This window comes from Sorex fumeus, unplaced genomic scaffold (assembly GCF_029834395.1).
Source record: "Sorex fumeus unplaced genomic scaffold, SorFum_2.1 ptg000097l, whole genome shotgun sequence".
Taxonomy (NCBI): domain Eukaryota; kingdom Metazoa; phylum Chordata; class Mammalia; order Eulipotyphla; family Soricidae; genus Sorex; species Sorex fumeus.
The window spans coordinates 7,639,147-7,655,207 of record NW_026606154.1 but is presented as its reverse complement, the minus strand read 5'-3'; the positions used below and the strand labels follow the sequence as shown (position 1 = coordinate 7,655,207).

At 46.6% G+C, this 16,061-nt stretch overlaps 1 protein-coding gene across 1 annotated transcript in view; it reads right to left on the bottom strand.

The window, feature by feature from the left end:
- The window catches only part of LOC130041084 (teneurin-2-like), a gene marked incomplete at its 3' end in the record, with an annotated part of 839,548 nt that overhangs the window by 207,229 nt on the left and 616,258 nt on the right, over positions 1 to 16,061 (bottom strand). The window lies entirely within an intron of this gene.

Here is a 16,061-nt window from a genome sequence, read left to right as displayed (position 1 = left end):
CTCTCTCTCTCTCTCTCTCTCTCACACACACACACACACACACACACACACACACACACACACACACACAGAGCATCCGAGTCTCCAGTCACCCAGTCACCCAGGTCTTCGGATTCTTTTGCTATCACACAAACAAGGCAGAAGAAATCCTGAGCAATGATGACCAAAAGGTCACTCCTCCAGGACCTGAATTCCTTGCATGCCATTCTGGCGAAAGTCAGGGTTCCCAAGAAGCACCAGGAACACCACTGAGGGAGGTACAACCACCAGAGGCATACTACTGAGGCAGAAATCAGTGACATCCCTGCCTGGTGGGCATTGCACATAGAAAGACAAGGGGCCGAGGGGGGGCTCCCAAAGGGGGAGAACTCTGGCTCCACCTGCATCCATTTCTGATGCCTCTGGGACTCTCCCCGAGCTCCTGAAGCTCCAACCTACGTGGCCAGCCTATGCTACAGCACCAACTGCTGCTCTGTTCAGACGTTCCACCATCTCTCGGTCTAACTCTGGGGATGCTTCCTGCCAACCTGCTGTCACCCAGCTGTGCCCAAGCCTACTCTTCATCCATCCTCTTGCATTTGCCTTCTGGAAACTCACCCACTAGCTGTTCTATCGTATGCCCTCTGTTCCCCCTACATGATACCTGTCATTCTCCGAAAGGAACCACAGATCCATTTTCATCATCCGCCCCTCAGCCCCCATCTTCAATATCTGGCCCGTGAGCAAATAAGCACATGTGCACATCAGACTGAGGTCAAATGAATGAATCTGGCCCAGAGGTGAAGCAAAGATAGAAAGGATGGCCCGTTCGCATGCCAATCTATGAATGAGCCAACATCTCTGCTTTCTCCGCTCTGCAATTTGGGGTGGATGGGGGAAGGCGTTCTCCAAAGAGAAGGAGAGCCTCTCCAGACCCCAGGGAGAAGCCCACTGGGAAGGTGGGCAGGAACTAGGAGCTTCCCTGGGGTTAGAAAGTTCTCTCCATATATAGAAGGTGGCTATCTGCTCTTTTGTCAGCAAGGCAGGAGGTCCACAGAGATGCCAACTCCCATGTGTATTTTCCGCTGGTCTCCCCTGACATCACAGGGTCCTCCTAACTCCAGGTTGCTGATTTGTTCATTTGGCAAGTCCAGAGAAACAAAAAGCACCATTCCCCCTCCAAAAAGAAACCATCCCTGAGAAGCCCAGAGCAGCATCCCCAAGTCTCTGACCTGAAGCAATCAAAGAGGAACCAAATTCCAGATTCAACTTCAAGTTTCAGTTCAGGCAAGAAGTGGTGGGATGAGGAGAAGTGTGTTTCCCTGGGCCCCGATATCAGACAGACAGACACTAACATGGAGTGCTGTTGGTATTATTATTTCCTGTCCCCGTCCTGTGTGTATTGGCTGGTACTGCCACCCAGTGTGGTTCAGTAAAATGTCTGAGTGTCTCTGCATACATTAGACAGGTCGCTGGCCTCACCTTACGGGGCTCAGGTCACCGATTGGGGTCTCCTGCCTGGGCACAGGACTCAGGACTCCCCCACCTGGAAAGAGACCCAAGCTCCGGGGAAAGGGACCCCTGGGTTCCCTGGAAAATGGAATCCATTTGAAATTCCTGGAGAGCCAGTGGTGGGGCTGTGTGGTTCCAGCAGATGCTCTGGGGAAGGGGTATTGGAAATGTCAGAATCCATCAGCACCAAGTCTGCACTTTCTCTCTTTCATTTTTTAGAATATTATAATTATTATTATCATTATTATTATCGATTTTTTGGGGATTACACCTGGCTATGCTCAGTGGTTACTCCTGGCTCTGCACTCAGGAATGACTCCCGGAAGTGATCTGGGAATCATATGGGATGCCGGGGGTCAAATCCAGGTCGGCCACGTGCCACGCAAATGCCCTCCCCACTGTGCTGTCACTCTGGCCCTGAGTCTGCACTTTCTTGCCTCAGGTTCCAAACTTCCACCAGGAACTGGCCCTGTCACTGCCAGCTCAAACACTGGCAGTGCCAACTGGACAGTGACATGTGGCCCTCATTCTCTGCCCACGAATAAGCAGGAGTTCATTTCCCTCCCCGAGTCACTGAGGAGGTATTCATGAATAGTACCATATTTTGGGGGTCTTCTCAAGTTATACTAGGAGGACAAGCGCCACCCCCAGTGGTTCCTTGGCCAACGGGACTTGTGGCAGCTCTGAATCCACAGAGGCATTGCTCTGGGGAGGGTTGACTAAGTGGTGCCAGGGATCGAACTTGGGCCCATGAGGCGCATGCGTGCTCCAGCCCTTTGAACTCTCTCCCTCCCCAGTAGTTCTGTGTCAGAGAGGAGGAGACAGAGGAAGGTGGAACAGAACCACCTGGTGACAGAGACCAGGGGTGTCATCCCCATCTCACAGCTGCAACAATATGGTGACGAGGAGGAGGAGAAATGACACAAAAGGGGGAAGGGCGTGATTTCCAGAAAGTCTTGTTTCCACCCTTTCATCTCCCCACCCCAAGGCTCTCTCAAGAATTTCAAATGAGAATCTTGTCTTTGCATAACCATTTATAGCAGCTATTATCTGGCAGAGTTCAAAGCCTTTCTCCTAATTTTGTGAGCGAGTTCAAAGAGGCGTCTTCCCACAACCATTCCCCTCTGCCTTGTTCCAGGACCCTGAATGGGGGTGCGGGGGAGGGAGGGGGATGTGTGGGGGTCTTGACCCAAGGCAGCAGGAAGCCGGAAGCCGGGAAGTCAGGCAGGCAGTGTGGCCCACCCAGCTCTGCAGGACTCTGGAGGTGTGGAGTGAGGGGCTTGCAAATCAACTGGCTTTCAAGTTTGCACCATGGTGGGGGTTTCTGCAGGCGGTGCATGGATGAACAAGGATGGCTGGGAGCCAATTTACAAATTCCTTTGAGTGACTGAGGTGCAATTTTCCAGGAGCCCAAGATGATCATTGCTGTGAAATCGTTCTTTACATGAACTTTTTTTTTTTTTTTTTGGAAATTCTCTTCGGCATGATTTTCGAGCTCACAGACAGAACAGCCTTTTCATTTCTACTAACACAGGTGATCCCTGTGAGAGCAGTGCGAAGGCAGAGATGGTGTGGGGGTGACGGGGGTGGGGGGGTGGATGGGAAACCTCAATGCTGAGTCCCACAATCCCCCCAAACCCCCTCCTCCTAGCACCAATACCCTGGGTGCAAAGCTTCTTCTACTTTGCTTACTGGTTCCGGCCATTCACTTGGAAATTTCTCCGCCCCCAGATCATTCTTCTATCAATCCCTCTGCTGTTCTCTAATTCCTGGTTGAGGGATAGCAGCCTATAGAAGGCCTAAGAATAGAGGGTGGCCAGGTAGCAGGTAGCCAGGGGACTGTGTGTTAGTCCCCACTTAATGATCCACAATGGCTTCCTCACGTGCACCCTGCTTTGGGAGGGTCTATCTTATTTTTTTTTTATTTTTACTTTTTTTTTTGCTTATTTTTGGGTCACACCCAGCGATGCTCAGGGGTTACTCCTGGCTCTGAACTCAGAAATCACTCCTGGAGGTGCTCAGTGGACCATATGGGATGCTGGGAATTGAACCCGGGTCGGCCGCTTGCAAGGCAAATGCCCTACCCTCTGTGCTCCAGCCCCCAAGGGAGGGTCTATCTTAAATGAATAGTCTCTGCCATATCCATAGCAGAATGGGTATATCGATGGGCTGAAAGGCAAAAGAGAATATGCCAAGGCAACTATAGGTCCTTCTATTTATTTTTTTTAATTTTGGGCCTCCTTTGGATGTGTTCAGGGTTTACTTTTAGCTCTAGGCTCAGGGATCAATTCTGGCATGCTTGGGAGACCATCTAGGGTGCCAGGGAACCCTAGCAGTGTCTATTCAAAGGCAAATACCCTTCCTGCTATACTCTCTGGCCCCTCAGATCCTTCTTGAAACAGGCACTATTTCTGCCTTCCAGCAAGAGCAAAGCAAAATTGAAATCGTAAAGCAAAATTGAGTCAACAGCCCACAGGAGTGGCTTCCACATGACCAGAAAAAGCAGGTACAAATTTAAATTTGGACTTTATGCTTCCAGATGATCATTTAGATTGGTGAAATTTCTTTAAAGGCTATTTTTATCTATTTAATTTGAAGTTACCATAGCATTAAGGTTTATGGTATCGATAAGGGCTGGAGCGATAGCACAGCGGGTAGGGCGTCTGTCTTGCATGCAGCCAACATGGCCGACCCGAGTTCGATTCCTCCGCCCCTCTCGGAGAGCCCGGCAAGCTACCGAGAGTATTCGATATGCCAGACACAGTAACAACAAAGTCTCCAATGGAGACGTTACTGGGCCCGCTCGAGCAAATCGATGATCAACGGGAGGGCCTTTACTTACTTTAAGGAGAATTACACCATGAAAATTTGTTCATTATTTTTTGTGATTGTTTAAGTAGTTATAATAGTGTTCAAGTTTAGGGCATCAATAGGCAAAATTACTACACCTCCTTCTGAACATCTTATTCTTTTTCTTTCCCTTTTTCTTTTTGGGCCACACCCAGTGGCGCCCAGGGCTGACACTTGGCTCAGTGCTCAGGAGTCAGTTACGTGGGGTACAAGGGACCATATGGGGTGCCAGAAATCAAACCTGGGGGACCATCAGCAAGGCTGATTAATTATCTTTATTACAGCATCTGTCTGCAATCCTGAATAATAATTGTTCTTTATAATAGTTTCAGCAGTTACCATAGTGCTATTTTATTAATTATATTTTTCATTCTAGTTAAGGTTGTTAGAATTGTGTCATAGGTTAAGGTATCAATGTGCAAAAATTACTATGTCCCACATTAAACATTCATTACTTATTTTTCTTCATTAATTAGAGTTCCAATTTTAGTACATGTGCTGTCGAAATGAGCAAATAGCACAGCGGGAAGGGCTTTTGCCTTGCGTGTGGCCATCCTGGATTTGATTCCTCTGTCCCTCCGAGAGCGTGGCAAGCTACTGAGAGTATCCCGCCCGCACTGCAGAGGCTGGCAAGCTCCCCATGGCGTATTCAATATGCCAAAAACAATAACAACAGGTCTCACAATGGAGACGTTACTGGTGCCTGCTCGAGCAAATCGATGAACAACGGGAGGACAGTGCTACCGTGCTACAATTAGAGTTGATCTAGTTAGAATAGTATTCAAGTTTAGGGTACAGATATGCACAATCCCTATACCCCCATAATTACTGAAGGGCCCAGAAGTCTCCATCCCTGTCCCAAGATCATTTCCAGTTTCCATCCCTTTTCCCCCCTGACTCCTGACTTGGTAATTCGTCTTTATTCCAATCCAACGTTTTGGCACTGTTCAGCCCTGACTTTTCTCTTTCCACTGGTGAAATGTTGAGGATAAAGAAGAAAGACCAAGAGCTCCGTGAAGCTAAATGCTGCTTCGTTACTCCATGGAAGGCTGAGCTGAGAAGCAACTGGAAGATACCCTTGGTGTATGTGGGGGAGGGGTGTGGAAAACAAGCTAGCAGGAGAAAACAATGGAGCAGGAGAGAGAGGCAGGTTGAAGATGCTCTCCAACCTTCTAGATGATCTGCCCACCGAGCTCCAAGCTTCAGCATCCATGTCCACCATAACCGAGAACCTGACCCTCCATCGGCAGGTCCATAGTCTGCTACAGTCACAGTTCCTGAAGCCCTTTCCCTCCTTAGAGCATCGTTTGTTTTCTCCCTCTCTATAAATTGATGTGGATTTGGCTTCAGTTCTCCAACCCAAGATTAAAGGGCTCCCATGGCCTCTCTATCCCCCAGGCGGTAAATCTCCTCTGTGAAATTGCCGCTCTGCCCAATTGTTTTAATATATTCACTAATTTACGACAGAGGGAAGGTTGCAGATCAATTCTCCAAATTTACTGAAAACAACTGGTTCCTTTTTTCATTCACGAGATTAATGGCGAGCAGATATTAAAACGTTCTGTGGACACAATGCATGATAATTGATCTAGGAAGTGACAAGGTGTCAGGATATTTTGTGGGACGGAGAGACATGCTTGGGAGTTGGGGCAGGGGAGAGAAACAAAATAGTAGCAGTAAAAATTACATCCACAGGAATAATTTCAGTGAACTCAGCCACTAATTATATATGGGACCTTGCATTGCACTAAGAAATGAGTTAAGTATTTTGCGTCTATAAGTTTTGTACAGACAAAGCACAATTCTCTTCCCTATTATAGAGGAGCTGAAGTTAGAATGGTCTAATTTTCTTCACCCCACTCTTTTAAGTGGAAAATCCGACTGGGGTTTGAACCCACAAAGCCCAACTCTCAAAGCCAAGCTTGATTGGTTTGTCCTATTATTTCCCACAGGGGAAGGAATGATGCTGAAAAGTGAATTCCTCATTCACTGTTCTGGTTGGGAATATATGCCACAGATCTGGTCTAACAGGAGAAGGTAATTAACCATGGATTAAATGAGGATGCTCTTGGAAAGAGCCAAGAGCCACAGTGACCACCCACGTAGGAAAGAAAGATTACAGTGGAGGGGGAGGCAGGGCAAAATTCTTGAGTTGAAAACTGGAAATTCTCCATGGCTCAGTCACTTCAAAGCTTATGTAGTTACTGCATACTTGGTTCTCCCACGGCAGGGAGGCCATCCCGCCTCTCAGGGAAAGGGGCTATCTTATATCACAGTCGACAGGAAAGGTAGCAGCAGTGAGAGATGAAGGGAGAGACATTCCTGGCAGTATGCACAGAGCACCTTGATTCAGCCTTACCTGAAGCCACACTGCCACAAAACTAAGAATCAGTGACATTTCGCCCTGCCCTCTTTTTAATTTTAGTTTGCTAAAGTACCAGGAATTGAACCAAGGGATTTATAGAGGTAAGTTGAGCTCCCCCCAACTCCCCTTCCTTCCTTTTAATTTCTTTAAGTCACCCTGACTGGTTTTTGTCCTGTAAAATTAAAAGCACTGTGCCTAAGATAGGGGACTCTAAGATCCAGCGAGATGACTTGGCCAGTATCACTCTGTTACTAAATAGAAATCCTGGAATCCTGGGCATCACTGGGGGCAACCCGCAACACAAAACAAACAGCAACCATGATGGTGGGTGGGGTTTGGAGACGATAGGACGTCTCTATATCTCCACCGCTTGCCTTTTCATTTTCATGAGATGAGATGCAGGGACTTGTGGCAACCTCCCCATGGGGAGGACCAAAGCTTTTTGATCTGCAAGACTGCTGGGTAATGGACCTCCATCACTTTCCGACCAGACATTCCTACCTCCTGACACATGCACTTTAATCGCAGGTCCTGGCTCCTCTGAGGTGGGAGCGGTGAATATTTTAGCAGTGAGTACTTGGCTAAGTCAGACCATCCAGCACAACTTCCTGTTCTAGGAGCATAGGGTTGGAGACCCGGGGCTAGGGCACTGAGGTGTGGAAATGCTTATTAGCTTCAGCTGATGCTCCCGCCTGTGACTAGCAGCCACCACAATGGACCATTCTGGATGTCTACCAGTCATCAGGACTCTGACTCGTGCATCTGATGTAGGGGCATCTTGAAATCCTAAGCTTTCTCCTCCCTACAACAGCCAACCTACACTTGCATGTCCATACGTTTGTTTACTCATATCATGCTCCTTCTCCCAACGGCCTAGCCACTCAGCATGGCTACATAACAGTTTCAACCCTTGCACAAAAGATTCCCCCCAAGAAACCCCCTCTCCCGATACTCACCACCTCGGAGCAGCAAACCTAGAAGATCATTCTCTCTTCCTGTCCCTCCCTCCTCATGAAAGATGTCACAGATGCCACCTTCTCATGGCTGTTTTCAGCCCGAGCATCACTTTCTAGAGGAAGCTGTCACCATCGGCTCCTCCACTGGTGTGCAGAACTGACTTCTACCATTGTCCTCGGTGAAATGTTGGTTTGTTTATCTGTCTATGTGTCTGACTCATTCGTGAGCCTGTGGGTGACGGGACAGAGCGTGGGGATGATACATCTTTGAGTCCTGGCACCCTACAGAGAGCCTGGACACAATAAATACCAGTGTGTGGACTGATGCTCACAGTACACTTGGCAAACTTTTACTGGGTCTACCCTTTACATGCATGGCATCCACTCCGTGGCCGGGAGCTGGGGCTATGGGTCATGGTCCCTTCTCTGCATCTATCTCCCTACTCATTAATTTTGATTTTCACTGTCATCCTGTTGGTCATCAATTGCCTCGAGCAGGCCCCAGTAACATCTCCTTCGTCCTAGCCCTGAGATTTTAAAAGTGTCATATTCGAGGCTCTTTCAGGGTCAGGAGAATGAGACCCATCATTGTTACTGGTTTTTGGCATACTGAATTTTGATTTTAGTAATTTTAATTGAAGCGTCTGTGCATTATAATATCATGTGGTTCTCAAGTGTGCATGGTTGGAGATTAAAAAAGTGTCCCCTTTTTCCCAACTCATGCCTCCTCCCTTTGACTTCCACATTCTCCGCCCTTCCCTTTTCCCTTTGAGTTCGATCTGAAATATGATGTTTAAATCATGTGTCTAGACTCTTGCACTGCGATTTCTTCAGGTGTAGATGGAGGAGTCAGAGGAAGGGCTGATACTGGGCCCGATGTCCAAGGCGGAAGTCGGGGAGGGGGCACTGACCTAAGGGACTGGCCAGCGGGGTGCTGTGGCTGTGTTTGCAGGTTTATCTGCTGACTTCAGAACCTGCCCTCTGGTTATGCAAGTTCCCCACCCCAGGACTCCCCTCTGGGGCTGTGACTCAGCACTGTCTAGGTACGAGAGACAAAAGCAATAAACCATAAGGGCAGCATCATCTTTTCTGGCATTTTCTCACCAATTCTTCTACTGAGTCACATACAGAAGACACCCTGGAATTTTTTTCCCCCTTCTGGGACTGTGCAACACCCTCAAAAAGACTTATTTGGTGGGGGCAGAGCGAGAGACAGCAGGTAGGATATTTGTTTTTGCATGCAGCTGACTGGGGTTTGGTCCCTAGAATTCCATAGCATATCTCTGAGCCCACCAGGAGTGATTCCTGAGAGCAGAGGCAGGAACAAGCCCTGAGCACCATCAGGTATGGCCCAATCCTACCAAAACCATCTCCAGAATTAATCTGGGGCAGAGGAGTGTATGTGTAGAGATCTACATAAACTGTGTGGCCGAGCCCAAACTTAATTTTCAAACAACATTTCCTCGGACAATGTCTGTTATACCACGTGGGAATCTAGCTTCCTTCTGTTTCATATGCCTTCTTGGATTTATGGGACATGGAAGTAATCACATCACCCCTCGCTAAGATTTAAGCTCTTAGGCTAGACCAGGAATTATTTCCAAGCCCTGTGCATGAATCATGATGTCTCATCTCACAGCCGCACACAACTTCGGGGTAGGTCAGATTATTTCCATTTCAAAGACGAGTGTACCGTGGTGCAGAGGGACTGAAGTTGGCTGGGAAGGAAGGTTGAAGTCCAGACACGCTGCCTCTCAGCTTAGCACAAGACATGACAATGAGATTTAATTAACCTTTGTAATGACCAAATACTGATCCCCGATGTGACAATATGACTGGCACGGTGACCAGACTGAGGTTCAAGACTTGGCTCTGCCTCTGGCTTCCTGGGTGACTTTTGGCAGGACCGCTGATTTTCCTGAATGCTGCCGTTTGCTAAGACTGTGTGTGTGTGTGTGTGCAGACCTACTTCACAGAGCATTGTTAGTATCAAATGAGACCTTTGTAGAAATGTTCTGATGCAAATGGTAAGCACTATTAGCATCCAGAAGTAGAGTTAACAGGGAGATGTCTGATTCCCTTTCTAGGACATTCTGAAGATTAAATAACAACTGAAAGTACATTGCAAATGGCAAAGTGCTCTACAAATGATAATTGTTTTCATTCTCATTATTGGAAGGGTTTTCAAAGGCTTTGTCTACAAAGCTCAAATAGTTCTCTACTGTAAGGCTGTGTTTTGCTATGTGCTTTAGGGACAAGAGAGAAAAAAGCAGGGCCTGCAGGCAGCAGATGCCTGGTCTGTTTTACTTCTCTGCTCCCCCCACACTCACTATATTCCACCCCATCCTCTCGATGTGGTCCCTGATAAGGTGCAAAGAGTCGAGATCTTGGAAGTGAACCAGTGGTCACAAATAGGATGGCGGAAAAACTCTCCCTTCAAAGATGAAACCAGGGGCTAGAGCGATAGCACAGTAGCACAGTGTACAAGGTGTTTGTCTTGTATATGGCCGACCGGGGTTCGATTCCCAGCATCCCATATGGTCCCCCGAGTACCGCCAGGAGTAATTCCTGAGTACAGAGTCAGAGTAACCCCGGTGCATCATCGAGTGTGACCCAAAAAGCAACCCCCCAAAAAAAACCCCCCAAAACAAAGACAAAATCAAAATGGAAAATGTGGAGGAGACTAGTCTGAGGTCCAGTTTCTTAGCTGGGTGTGATTTCAGTGTATTAGTCTATTCTTCCCCAGAACAGTTCTTTCTGTTTTTTTGGGTGGAACTGAGCCATCAGGGTGAGCCCATGTAGACTATACCGTACAATGGGCAGGAACACAGGGACCCATGAAGATGGGCGAGATTTCTCGTGTGTCCTGGCTGGTTTGGATGAGGCTGAACATCTTTTTCCCCTTCAAACTGCCTTCAGTAAATAATTTCAGTATATTGAAAGGGGCAGTTTTTCTTTTCTCACAGAAGCCTGCCTGATCTTTGACAGGTAGATTCCCGGCTGGTGGAGACCCAGCTTTTTCTTTGGGATGCAAATCCAAGTGCTTGTAGCCCAAGAAAGGTTTCAGTTTTGGTTTTGTATCTTCTTTCCAGAGGCCAAAATTACTGGCCTGCAGATGCAAGGAAACAATGTATGTTTTGCTGCCTCGGTGTTCTTTCTGTAACTTCCTTTGATAACGTCACTGCATTGCCCCCCTTTAGAGGTACCATGATCAATAAAAGGAGATTTCGGGAATCTCTACCTTTGTCATAGGTCTGAGAGAACCTGGGCCCTCCATGACATAAATTTCTTTCACGTTCCTTGTCTCAGTGCCTCTGACTGAATGAACGTTCACGCAACATTTCTTTCTTTTTTTTTTTTTTTGGTTTTGGGAATACACCTGGCAATGCTCAGGGCTCCCTCCTGGCTCTTTGCTCATGGATCACTTCTGGTGGTACTTGGGGACCGTATAAGGTTTCCCGGATGGAACCCAGGTTGGCTGCATGCAAGGCAAACACGCTCCCCACTGTACTATCTCTCCAATCTCCACAGAACATTCCTTTCCAAGGCATTGCCTTGTACCTAAAATTCCCCAGAAGCAGGGCAGTTAGAGTGCTGGAATTTGGACACCGGATTCCCTTTGGTAGTTACCTTTTTTGCTAGCTGGTTTTATGACTTAGAAAAAATAGTTTACCCACACTCAATACAATCAGGGCTAATGCATCAGCCCATAACCTCACCTGGGACTCTAAAGCAATGTGATGTTCAGTCTTAGTCACCATAGAACTTGTATCCTATGGGAAGGTCTGATATTCACATTCCACAGTGACCATGACATCCTGGGCTATCTCTAATGCATTTTGTATTCTGTAATTTCTTGAATCCTTCCAAAAATTACTCTCTGGAAGGTATTATTATTATTATTATTATCTGCATTTTATAGAGGAGAAAACTGAGGCTTGTGGAAACAGAGGAACTTAACCCAGGTCACACCAGTTGGCCATAGGGGGAAAAAAAACAAGATTCGAGCTCGAATCTCTGTGACTCAGGCAGGCACACAGAGTCATTGTTATGTGATAAAGAGAGAAGAGGAAATCCAAGTGGACTAAGTTGCCCAGGCAGATCTGTGGAAGCTGGCGGCAGAAAGGTGGAATAAGCTTTTTCCTTCAGCACTAAAATCCCACAAATTCTCAATACTATTATGCCTACAACACCGAGATCAAGAATTGGGGATTGATTTCAAAAGAGGGACTGAAGGAACATACGCAAGATAGTAAAGGCCACATTGTATCAAACTCATAGTCAATGTTCTACAGAGTAGGGGGGAGGGGAATGAAAAACCTTTCCCCAAGATTATACCCAGGACAAGGATGATCGCTCTCAACTCTGTCATTAAACAGATAATTGGAAGTCCGGGTCACAGCATTAAGACAGGAGTGAAAAATTCAGGAGATTCAAACTGATAAAAAGAAGTTCAATACCATGGTTCACAGACAACATGAGACTACATAGAAAACTCTGATGATGCTAAAAAAGCCTTAGAAATAATAAATAGTCACAGTAACTCAGTAGGCCACAAAATTAATGCTCAGAAATCTGCTACATTCTGATATGAAAACAACAATGTTAAAGATAAAATAAAAAAAAATTAAATCCCACCCACCACCATGCCCCAAATACTCAATTATCTAGGAACCATCTTATCCAAGGAGGTGAGAGATCTGTTTAGTGAAAATTATAAATCAACATTGAAATAAATAAAATGAGACACAAGGAAATCAAAACATAACTTTGTTCATGGACTGGAAGAATCAGTACCATGAAAATGTTCATCCCACTCAAAGAAACATACAGATTCAATGAAATCTCCATCAAAATTCTCTGCGCATTCTTTAAGCACGGAGAACAAAAATTTCTAAAAATTTGTATAGAACCATAACTCCCTAGAATAGACAACGAAATTCTGTGAAAAAGAGGAGATGGGAAGTTTTGTACTACCTGATTTTAATCTATATTTTAAAATAAAGTAATGGAAACTAGTGTTGGAATTGGAATAAGAAATTAAATAAAGAGACTCTAGGTCAGTGGAATAGAACTTAGATTCCAGAAGTAAACACTATGTTTACTCAGTTAAGGAATAACATAGGTGCTCAGTGCTTGACGTGCAGCAAAGAAAGTCTCTTCAACAGACGGTGTGAGGAAACCAAGACCCATTCCTGTTAAGTACATTGAGGAAAATGTAGCTAGAATGTTCTGCAATACTGACCTGAGAGGAGTCTTCAATGAGATAACCCCACTGGCAAATAAAAGCTAAAAACAGACAAAAGGGACTCTATCTAATTAAAAAAAAACCTTCTGCATGGCAAAAGAAATAGTGCCCCCAAACAAGAATGTTCCATTGAATGGGAGAAAATATTCACACATCGTACATCAGATAAAGGGATTCATTGTAAGATACATAAAGCATTCATAAAACTCATTTCTTACTTGGGGTCAGAGTGATAGTACAGCGGGTAGGGCATTTGCCTTGCATGTGGCCATCCTGGGGTTCGATCCCTGACATCCCATATGGTTGCCCAGCACCACCAGGATTAATTCCTGAGTGCAAAGCCAGGAGGAACCCCTGAGCATCGTTGGGTATGACCCAAAAGCAAAAAAACAAAGGTAAAGGTAAAGGTAAAGGTAAAGGCCCTCCCCTTGATTGTCGATTTACTCGAGCGGGCCCAGTAACGTCTCCATTGGAGACTTTGTTGTTACTGTGTCTGGCATATCGAATACTCTCGGTAGCTTGCCGGGCTCTCCGAGAGGGGCGGAGGAATCGAACTCGGGTCGGCCATGTTGGCTGCGTGCAAGGCAAACGCCCTACCCGCTGTGCTATCGCTCCAGCCCGGCAAGCTACCGAGAGTATTCGATTATCGAATACGAGAGTATTTGATATGCCAAACACAGTAACAACAAAGTCTCCAATGGAGACGTTACTGGGCCCGCAAAAAACAAAAAACAAACAAAAACAAAAAATAATCTCTCCCCCCAAGAAAACTCATTTTAACAACCAAGGATAATCCCAAACAATCCTACCCCAAAATTGGGAAGAGTCAAACAAACTCTTCCTTAAAAAGAAATAAAGATGATCAACAGGCATAGGAAAATGTGCTGATTATCATGGATAATCAGGGAAATACAAATCAGAATGGTACTGAGGGGTATCACCTCTCACCACTGAGAATGGCCCACATCAAAAAGAATGAAAACAGCCAGTGTTAGCTAGCATGCTGTGAAAAGGGAACTCTCAGCTACTGGTGGGACTCACGTCTGATTCAGCCTCCATGGAAATTGGCATGGAAACCTCTCAGAAAATTAAGACTAGAGCTTCCATCTGACCAAGAGGGAATCAACCCCAAGGGCTTAATCAGCAAGGAGACATACACCCCTAAGTTCATTGCTGCCTCGTTCAGTTCACCAGAGCTCAGGGCTGGAGGCATCCCAAGTGCCCAGTGACCGAGGGGGGGAGGGTGGAAGGGATAAAGAAATCACGGTCTGTCTACATAACGGCCAACTACTTGGCTCTGAGAAAAAGATAAACTCATCTCACCTCTTGCAACCTGGATGGAGGGGCTCATGCTAAGTGACCTGAGTCAGAAGGGAATGAGGCAGACCCAGACGAGCTTACTCATATGTGCAGTAGAACGTGAAGAGACAATTCCCACAGGCAACTCACTCTGAGTTGCTGCAAACTGAACAGCGAAGCATGGCTGCGAGGGGCTGTGGGGGGTGGGGTGGGGAGAGAAGGGATAATGGGACAAAGCAGTTGTGGAGGGTTATTGATCCTCAGAGGGAGGGGACAGTGAAGCAGCCTTGCAAATCTAAAACAGAGATATGGAAAGCACTGTATGATATATAGATATATAAATATATATATGCACATATATTTGCATTGTATGTCATATTATCTCAATTAAAGAAAACTGCATTGAAAACTGGAGCAATAGCACAGCGGGTAGGGGGTTTGCTTTGCACACGGTCAACCCAGGTTCGACTCCCAGCATTCCATATGGTCCCCCGAGCACCACCAGGGGTAATTCTGAGTGCATGAGCCAGGAGTAATGAGCATTGCTGGGTGTGACCCAGAAAGCAACAAACAAACGAAAACAAACAAAAAACTGCATTGAGGCCACACATGAAGTTTAATGTTCTTCTTCCCCATATTTACCACTGTTTTGAGGGGTTGGGATCCACACCTACCAGTTCTCAGAAGTTGTGTTCTGGAGTTGCATCCCACAGGGTTTGTGAGGGGGACCATGTGATGCTTGGGGTTGAACCCCCACCTCTGACATGAGAAACCTGTGCTCCAGCCCTAGGAGCTATCTTCCTGGCCCCTCTAATGCCTTTTCCTGACCTTGTTCACGGAGGTCAGAATCAATCTTCCAATATCTCTGACTAGCCTTCCAAAGGTAGGAGTCACGGGCTGGCCGCGAATGCATTCTGGGGAAAGCAACGCACCAGTGGGGATGGCAGGAGGAAACCTTGGGGAGAAAAAAAACTCTCCACCACAAAGGGGAGCAAAATAACCTGTGTTCACACAGACACCAGCTTCCTTGGTTCCTGAGCCTCAGGGCTGGGCGGAAGGTGGTTGATCCGTGCTAGGTCATGATGGAAAAGAGGTGGAAGGAAAGATCTGGAGAATCTCCTTGATACACAGGCAACCTTTCAGAATCTAGAGGTCTCTCGGTTCAGTGCTGGAGAAGTGGTTTTGTGTGGGGGCATGCACACACACACAGACACACAGACACACACACACACACACACACAGTCCCTGGGTTCACACATGCCTTAAATACAAATGCACACACACACACACACACACACACTCTCTCTCTCTCTCTCTCTCTCTCTCTCTCTCTCTCTCTCAAATTGACTAGAATCAGCAAAATTAATCCGCACCCCACAGGGTCGACCGGCCAACTTTCTCTTTTCATAAATAACGCCTTTGCCGCCACCGCCTCCAAGCCCGTTTGCATCCTGGTGGCAATTGAAAGCCCATGCAATGAAAGCACCGCCACTGTCAGCAATGTTAATGTCACTTTCAAGAGTGTGAAATGTTGCTAAATGTGTCAGGAAACAATTAGATAACAGAAGAGCCATGTTTTCTCCCCCACACTGAGAAATATATTATGCAGCCGGCAGATAAACGGGCGAGGTTTTTTTTTTTTTTCCCCAGAGCTGGGGCATATTTCTACAGTGTTTCCCCTTCCTCCCTATCCTCAGTTCCTGCTCCCGCTCTCCGCTGCTCTCCTCTTTTGAATCCAACAGAGCAATTGTTTGGCAAGAGGGAGCCCCGTTTCAAAGACTTGGAGAAGGCTAGAAAGGCCGGCTCTGCCGCTGACTGCTCTTGCCCGAGCGAGCCTCCCGTGATTGGACTC